Source organism: Peromyscus leucopus, chromosome 5, assembly GCF_004664715.2.
Source record: "Peromyscus leucopus breed LL Stock chromosome 5, UCI_PerLeu_2.1, whole genome shotgun sequence".
NCBI lineage: Eukaryota > Metazoa > Chordata > Mammalia > Rodentia > Cricetidae > Peromyscus > Peromyscus leucopus.
This window is the reverse complement of record NC_051067.1, coordinates 10,775,807-10,785,562: the sequence shown is the minus strand read 5'-3', so window position 1 is coordinate 10,785,562 and position 9,756 is coordinate 10,775,807.

The following is a 9,756-nucleotide window of genomic DNA, read 5'->3' as shown; positions in this document are numbered from 1 at the left end:
ACAAATGATAATTATCAAAAATAATATTAAATAATGTCCCTATGTAAATACACACATGTCAGGATAGACAGTATCTTGAGATGAATTCAGGATGTCTATTTAATGTAGAAATATTAGATCTTTAGATAAATACAGAGTAATAATTTTCATTTTCAATTTATGTTTAGGCATTTTAACTTAGTAAATCCTAGAAGGTGCATAATTTTCTGATTCCAGCATTACATGCCTTTTAGTTATTTCCTCTAGAAGCATACTAAAAAGAATGATTTCTCACATTACTTTGCTTAAATGGAATGCACAGGCACTCCATTTGCAGGGTTTTGCACCTTGTTTTCTACAGGCCTGGTTCTAGTGGTGACTCTTATGCCCCACCCCCATATCAGCATCTCTTTTGGTTTGATTTTATTGAGATATGGTTTCACTATGTAACACTGGCTGGCCTGGAACTTACTGTGTAGAGCAGACTGACTTCAAATGCATAGAGATCCTCCTGCCTCTGCCTCCTGAGTACTGGGATTAAAGGAGACTATCTGACACCAATGTCTTAAAGAAATTTTTTTTTAGTTTATCATAGTTATGTGTATGTGCATTTGACTGCATGAGTTTATGTATACCACATGCATGCAGGAGCATATGGAGGATACTACAGGACTGAGCACATCAGTTCACTAAAGATCTGATACTGGTGTTTTAAACACAGTGTTGCTATTGTGTTAATCATAACTTAAATAGTTTTGACTTAAAGGAATGCCTTAGCCAAATAGGTAAATATGTTTTTTTCTGAGCTTGATGTACCTATGTGTATTAATCAGGGTTCTTTAGAGGAACAGAACTGGTAGAATGGAAATGTATATATAGGATTTATTAGAATGGCTTACAGGCCGTGGTCCAGGTAGTCCAACAGAAGATTCAAGATTCCAGTGGTTGTTCAGTCCACGAGGCTGGACATCTCAGCTGGTCTTCGATATACACTGGAATCCTGAAGAAGTAGGTTCCAATGCCAGGGAAGGAATGGACTGGCCTACAAGATGAGAACAAGCAGGCAAAGGTAACAAGTCTTCTTCTTCTATGCCCTTTATACAGCTACCAGCAGAAGGTTTAGCCCAGTTTAAAGGTGGATCTTCCCACCTCAATAGATCTGAATTAAAGGTATATCTTCCCTCTTCAAAAGATCTGGATTAAAAGTAGGTCTTCCCACTTTGAATAATTCAATTAAGAAAAAAACCCACACAAGCCTATTCAGCCATTTGGCTTTTAGTGACTTTCAGATGCAGTCAAGTTGGCAACCAAGAACAGCCAGCACAACATGTTAATGCCTCCTCTGAAAAGCTTTTCACTGGACAAATGAACATATTCTACAAGTCCACATCCCTGCTTGTGAATCTCTTATGAGATCACCTTGACGGGATACTTTGTGAGATAAATCTACAAATTTAAAACTGATTGAAATCCATGTCATGGTCCATAAACTTTGTTACAAAATGCAATTTATCCAAGTGTGAAAACGTGTTTTCCTCATTTACTTGGGGGGTTGAGTGTTTTGGCCACAGGGTTTCTCTACATATCCCTAACTGGCCTCAAATTCATGTCTCAGCCTCCATACCCAACTCAGTAACCTGACTGCTTTAACAGGAGTTCACGGTTCATTTACAGGGGAGAAGGAGTCTCTCTGAAGTTAGTCAGAAGCCTGCATTTTTGGAACAAAACATGGCTTCATCCAAGCAAATCCAAGTTGGTCTTTGGGGAAGAGCAGTGGGCCCAAGGAGGCTGTGTAGAGAGCTGGTGAGAGGCTTGGTTGTGTAGGTGGAATTTTCCTGTTCTGCCTGCCAGCTCCCAAATAACCACACAGAGACTTAATATTAATTATAAATGCTCAGCTGATAGCTCAGGCTTATTACTAACTAGCTCTTATATTTTAAATTAACCCATATTTCTTATTTACTCTCTGCCATGTGATGGTACTTTCTTTCAACACAGCAAGTTCATCTTGCTTCTCTCTGCATCTCTTCCAACCTCAGAGACTCCACCCTTCTTCCTTCCCAGCATTCCTTTATTCCCCCCAAAATCCTGCCTAGCTATTGTCAAGTCAGCTCTTTATTAACCAAAGAGAGTACTACATATTTATATTGTACAAAAAGATAGTTTCACAGCATTTCCCCTTTTTGTCTAATTAAAAAGGAAGGTTTTAACTTTAACATAGTAAAACTATATGTAACAAAAACAGTTGTCAAGTAAGAATTACAGTTAAAATATCCAGTCCATTTGTATTTGGCAAATTCAGAGAAAATACTCCATTATCTATCCTATCCTGTGAGTCTAAAGTTTTGTATCTAATTCACTTTTTATCCTAACTTGTAATACCAACCTAAAACTTTCCTTTTATGTCTCTCAACCCCCCAAAACAATTGACAGACATTTATAATCCATTGAATAACCAAAACCTACCCATACCCCATCTCTTGGGAATGTGAGCATCGTTCTTTAGACTACTTCCTGTTGTCTGTGGGTGCTGGTATCTATTGAGGGAAACTTGAGAAAATTAGGATAACTTTTGGTCTTGGCTGGAGTAGTTTGTGAGGCTGGACCATCTCAGCCAGCAGCCTTGAAGCTGTTCTGGATATAGAATTCTGAGGAGACTGTAACAGAGGCATTTTGAGATGCTGGATCACCTGAGCCTCCATTTTTATTGGTGTCTGGTTTCCTTGTCCTGAAATTTATAAACTTTTCCATGTAACATACATTTTTGTATTAATACAAGTATAGACTATGTGTTGTACATAAGTTAGCCAAAGATGATATTTTTGTTTTATGTTTGAATAAGTAAAATATACATTACATGTTTTATAGTCTTTCTAGGTTTATTTCTTTATGTCTGTAGTCAGAATTTTCAGGAGGTCTTCCCCAATCAACCCTGATCCATCTCAATCTAGAATGAATCCACAACCTTTCATTTTCTGTGGGAACAAAAGCATAGCCTCAGGCTGGGCGGTGGTGGCACATGCCTTTAATCCCAGCACTCAGGAGGCAGAGGCAGGCAGATCTTTGTGAGTTTGAGGCCAGCCTAGGCTACAGAGCGAGATCCAGGAAAGGCGCAAAGCTACACAGAGAAACCCTGTCTCGAAAAACCAAAAAAGAAAAAAAAAAAAAGCATAACCTCTTCCCCAAAGCAACATATCTTTTGACTTCCATTTTGAAGTCAAGACATTTTTAAATATATAGGTTGGTTTAATCCAGCAGCCTTCATAATCCGAGGTGTCTTAGTGCTTGTCACTCATTCATCAACAATCAAAAAATTCAAAGACAACACAGTAACATACAGAATTCAGACTCCTTTTTTCCCATCTTAAGTGACTTTCTCTTTTTTATTACTTTTACTGTCTCTTTAAAGACGTTACTTATTTTTAAACTATTTCTTTTTTTCCTATGACTGTCTATACCCATTTTCTTTTCTTTCTTAAGCTTATGCCATTATTAAACACATTGTCACCTGTTTATAGTTTTTTTTTGTCTGAATCTGTCTTCACTGCATATATCTATCCGTTTCTCACTATATGAGCCTTTAAACTGCTAAGCGGCATGGATAGGACCTCCACCTCAGCTTGGGTGCCCGGCTCCATCTGCTCTTTGGTCTGTGAGAGATGAGCTCTACACCCCACGGCCTAGCTGAGAGCTGTGTTTATTAAACTGGGAACTGCATTCAACCCCCGGCTCTGGGATGCCAACGCTCACATTGAGGGGAGTGTGCTTATTTAGTTTGCTGGGCCTTTGTTTTGTTTTGTCTTGTTTTTAACTTTCTAAGGCCCTATGTGGAAATTCAGGCCTCATGTTGGGCGACTTTGTAGATGGAGTTTTTTTGTTAGGATTGGATCAGCTCTGTCCCGCCAGCTGCTCCCAAATAACTACACAAAGACTTCTTACTAATTATAGAAGCTTAGCCACTAGCTTATGCTATTACTAACTACCTCTTACAATTTAAATTAACCCATGTTTTTTATCTACCCTCTTTCACGTGGTAGTGCCTTCTTTCAGCATGGCATGTTCATCTTGCTTCTCTCTGCATCTCTTACCAACCTCAGAGACTCCACCCTTCTTCTTCCCAGCATTCCTCTGCCCTGAAAAATCCTGCCTAGCTATCAGCAAGTCAGCACTTTATTAACCAATGAGAGTAATATTCATATTATACAAAAAGATTTATCTACAGCATGGGTGATGTTTTTGTTTGGGGTTTGGGTTTTTTTTTTGTCATAGTGTGTGTGTGTGTGTGTGTGTGTGTGTGTGTGTGTGTGTGTATGTGTGTGTGTATGTGTGTGTGTATGTGTGTGTATGTGTGTGTGTGTATGTGTGTGTGTGTGTGTGTGTGTGTGTGTGTGTGTGTGTGTGTGTGTTGGGGGAAGTCTACCCTAAGCATACTAGGCAAGTATTCCACTACTGAGCAATATCCCCAGCCATCTTTTTTACTTTTAATTTTGAAATTGAATTTCATTCTGTAGGCCAGGCAGGCCTTGAAGTTGAGCTCCTGCTTTCTCAGCCTTCCAGAGCAGCTGGAATGACAGCTGAGCCACAAGGTCTGCCTTGTTCATTTTGGGGCAGGAAAGAGTAGGTGACTCACACCCGAACACCCCACGAGCAGTTCTATCTGCATCTCCACCTCCTACATCGTGCCAGGTCAGGATTTGCTGGGGAAACTCTTCCTGCAGAAGAGACTGGAGCATCTTTTCTTCCCTCTGACTCAAAATCTTCTTTTCTTTTTATTAAGAGATTTTCTATTTATTTTACATAACAACCACGGATTCCCCTGTCCTCCATTCCCCCACCCACACCCTCCAGCCTTCCCCCCAAACCCACTCCCCATTCCCACCTTTTCCAAGGCAAGGTCTCTCCTGGGGCCTTGTACAGAGCCTGGTACATTCAGCTGAGGCAGGTCCAATCCCCTCCTCCTGCACGAAGACTGAGCAAGTGTCTCAGCATAGATCCTAGGTTCCAAAGAGCCAGCTTATGCACTAAGGACAGGTCCTGGTCTTACTACCTGGGTGCCCCCTAAACAGTTCAAGCTAAACAACTGTCTCACTTATCCAGAGGGCCTGGTCCATTTCCATGGGGGCTCCTTAGCTATTGGTTCACAGTTCATGTGTTTCCACTAGTTTGGCTAGTTGTACAGAGGTACTTTTTTCAATCATGGTCTGGATATTTCTTGCTCATGTAATCCCTCCCCTCTCTCATCGATTGGACTCCCGGAGCTCTGCCTAGGGCTTGGCCATGGATCTCTGCATCTGCTTCCATTAGTCACTGGATGAGGTTTCTATCATGACAGTTAGGGTGTTTGGCCATCTGATCCCCAGAGTAGTTCAAGACCTGTCTGGGATAGAAAAACAACTAAAGATCAAATGTATAAAAGGTCTTGAGCTGAATATTCATGAGACTCCCTGTTTGAAGGTTCTAATCATGTGTCTTAAACTGCCAAACAGTGAGTGTGGAAACAAGCCACCCGTGAGCCAGAAGAGATTCAGATCATGCACACATCCTCTATGCATGTATTTCTTTGAATTATTTTCCTGAATAATCATTTTCAAGGCATTTGAGTCTTTTTAAAAACAAAGTTTTTTTTAAACGTGCAAAAAGGAGCTTTTGATCTGAGTTTTGACTCCTGGAAAAAATACACTGTACACCTAAATTGTTCTTAGTGAACAAAAGGTCTAGTTACAGAATATGTTTACAGAAATCTGGGAGCACTAGATAACAGGGACTGTCTAAAGAGGTGAAGACCACACATTTCACAGGTACACATGCACAGCCGTCATCAGGAAGACCCATGGCTGGGCAAGAGCGAGCCCAGCCCCGCCCCCCCCCCTTGTTCTGAAAATAAGCTTGTGTTTCCTGAGCATGTAGGATTCAGAGCCCCGACTTTAAGGTGATTAAAGCCTCAGTCTGGGCTAGGGGACTTGAGCTTCCCAGGGGAGCCATGACTAAGAATGACTGGGAAGAGACAGCTGCCTCAGTGTGGCCCCCTGGTGACCATCTGTAGCTCTGTGTGAAAGGGCCTGCTAATAAGCTTACAAGCACATCTGGCAGCCTTCAGGACACTAGTTGACCTGGAGGGGTCTGGCCCCTGGAACCTGCCCTGGTGTCCTGCAACATGACAGGCAAGCTTTTCCACACCGGGTGACTTTCTGTAAGCGCCTGTGCATGTGAATCCAATGGGGAAACCAGAGGGTCCTGTGTTGGCGCGTCCTATCCGGCACAGCCTTGGTGGTAATAAATTTACAGTCTGAAAGGTTATCAGCAGTGAGGTGGCAGCCTTCATGGGCAGTGGGCACACTCTAGGTCAGTGGGGAGCTCGGGTGCATTTTGGAGTCCCAGATAGACACGTTGACAACCAAAACAACCGAGTCACCCTGGAGAGGATGGGGACACTCTGCATGGCCAGCTCATCTGGTGCCACCTCCTTTTCCTCCTGCCTGTCTCTACTGGCCACACAACCTATGGCTTCTGGGACGTGCATGATCCTCTATGTAGGGTAACTCCAGTTAAACAACAACAACAACACCACACACACACACACACACACACACACACACACACACACACACACACACAAGCATACTCATGTAGCTTGTAAAATAACAGGTTTCCACATGGCTTATTCAAACACCCTTAGTGTTAGTCACCCATCTCCAACACCCTCCTCTGGCCACATTCCTATCCCTCCCTCCCCCTTCATGTCACCTGTGTTCTAAGGTGACAGCCCCTTCTCTTAAGATCTTTTATCCCTCTCTCACCAATTGCCCCTTTCTAATTTCCTGGATTCTGTAGGTATTCCAAATTCAACACACAAATCTAAAGATTTGATATAAGATTCACATATGAGTTAGAACATGCAACATTTGTCTTTCTGCTTCTGGTGTATCTCAGTGTAATTGCCAACTCTGTCCATTTACCTACAAATTTCATTTATTCACTTTGCAGCTGAATAGTATTCCATTGTGTATATGTACTACACTTTCCTTATCCTTTCTTTAGGAGATAGATATGTGGGCTATTTACTCATCCTAGCTATTGTAAATAGAATAGGCATGCACATGGATGAGAAACAGAGACCTTTAGGTGTATGCCCAGGAATGGCATAGCTAGGTCATATGGTAGATCTGTTCCTAGTGGCCACCCCAGTTTGCATTCCCACCAACAGTGTACACACTGGTTCCTTAGTCTCCTCCTCCCTGCTGACATCCTGACTAGAGCAAGACAACATTGCAGAGTAGTCAGTTTGCATCTCCCTGATGGCTCAGGATGATGAACACTGCAAAATGTGTTTCTTTGCAATTGGCATTTCTTCTTCTGTTCAATTCCATAACCCACTTTTAATTGTTTTCTTGGTATTTAGTTTTTTACTTCCTTGTGCATCATAGATACTAACCCTCTGTCAAATGTGAATCTGGCAAAGATTTCTTCCTATTATGTAGGTGGTCAACTTCAAATGATTGACCGTTTTTCTTTGCATAGAGAAGCTTTTTAATTTTATGAAGTCCTATTTGTTCATTATGTTTTATTTCCTGGGTGACTAGAATGCCATTCAGAAAGTCCCTACCTGAGCCTGAAGCCTGAGTGCACCCCCACCCTTTCTTCTAGGAGTTTCAATTCTGACATTGAGATCTGTGATCCATGAACTAAACATTTTTATTTCCTGGTTTGCAATCCTGAGAAGAAACTAATGGAATTTTTAGGAGTAAGCTCTGCATGAAAATCCACCTGCAATCAGCATTCCCAAAAAGCTCATTATAATTCAGATTTGGGGTACACACCCCAGGCCCCAGACTTCGAATCCTTAGGGGATGAGCAGAGCCAAACCAAGTCATGCCTGCATTCCTATAATGGGAGGCTGCTGACTCTCACTGACAGACCGGAGATGGCAGAGACACAGTGAGCTTCACAATGTCATCTCCTCTGCCCCAGGGCACAGCATGCTCAACCTGGAGGCTCACACTGTAGTCAGGCCCCATGTACTCTCTCCTGTCTTCCTTTTCTATTCTTTTCACACTTGTTACTAGGAGCTCTTATGGTAAAGAAGTTACACACACACACACACACACACACACACACACACACACACGTATGTACTCACATCTTTCATTACATAACCTTTCCAAGACACATCATTATTCATAAATTTTAAATACACAAAGGATTCACAGTCTTCATTTTGTATTTCATAAAAAAGAACAACTGAAACAATCTTTATGTATATTACTTTAAGAAATATTTTAGAATATTTACCAAGTTCAACATTAAAAGTATTTCTGTTAATGGTTTATTTTTTTTGTTATTTATTTATTCTTTTTGAGGCACAGTCCTGCTTTGTAATCCAGCATGACTGGAACTCATAATCTTCCTGCCTCAGCCTTGAGTTGTTAGATAATGGGGGTGTTCCACCACACCCAGCCTGCTTGATAATTTTTTAAAAAACTATATTAAAATAATAAAGGTGCTGGGCAGTGGTGGTGCACACCTTGATCCCAGCACTCAGAAGGCAGAGTCAGGCAGATCTCTGTGAGTTTGAGACCAGCCTGGGCTCCAGAGTGAGTTCCAGGACAGCCACGGCTGTTACACAGAGAAACCCTGTTTGGGGGACTTGGGTGTGGGGGGAGTTGGAGTTGACTGAATGCTTTGTGTGTGCTGAATGCTTTGTATGTATTTGACAATTCTCACAACAGCTCTGCTATTATCAGGTAAGGGAGTGGAGGCAGAGAGTTAGCCAGTGCCATTCAGCATGTTATGATGTCATGAGGTGTCACAATTGGCATCAGCTGTCAACTTAATACACCAGGGGAAAGGAGCCTCATGGAGAAGTCTTAAAGTTATGTCTGTCATTGCGTCTTTTAAAAGATGATTTATTTTTATTTTATGTATGAGTTTTTTGCCTACATGAATGTATGTGCGCAGTGTGTGTGCAGTGCCTAGAGAGGCCAGAGGAGGGAGATGGATGCCCTGAAACTGGGGTTACAGCTGGCTGAGAGCTGTTATGTGGGTGCAAGGAATTGAACACAGGTCCTCTGCAAGAAAAGCAGGTGTTCTTAACTGCTGAGCCATCTCGCCAGCCCTCAATGTTTTTATCTGGATAGTAAAAGCACTCTAGCCTTTTCTTTGTGGTAATACTGCATGAGAATATGAGCTTAGCTGGAAGGATGCTGCTGGGTCCTGAGGGAGCTGGAACAGTGGCCTCCTGAGCCAGCTTTGCAGGGGGACCTGATAGATGTTCAGAAAAAGCTAAACTTCGACAAAGATTCAGTGGCCAAGGAACTTGCTCAGAAGAAGCCACGAGCTTGAAAGGATTAAGAAAAGAAAAACTTCAAAAAACAAAATGAAAGGAACACTATCTCCTAGAAGGGCCCCAGAGATGGGTCTTTAAGAGAGTGAGATGTGGGGCTTAATATGATCTCACGTGTATGAATGAGAATTTTCTTTGGACTTGAATTCTTCTTACTCATTCCACTTCATTGTTTATGTTTCAGCACTCAATTTCATATTTTTAAAGAGTGAGACCAAAAATTGCCTGAGCCCAGTTAGAAAGGCCCCCAGAAAACTGGTTTCTACTCAGAACAACTTCAGACACAAAAGAACTGGTATTCATCATGAAGACCCAGGACAGACCAGGACACCCTGTCCTGAGATTCCTGCAGTGGTTAGTGTTTGTTCAGAAAGGAGACAATGAAAATATCACGGCAATGCTCGTGGCTGGATGTCGAGGGGGTTGGCTGTGTTTGG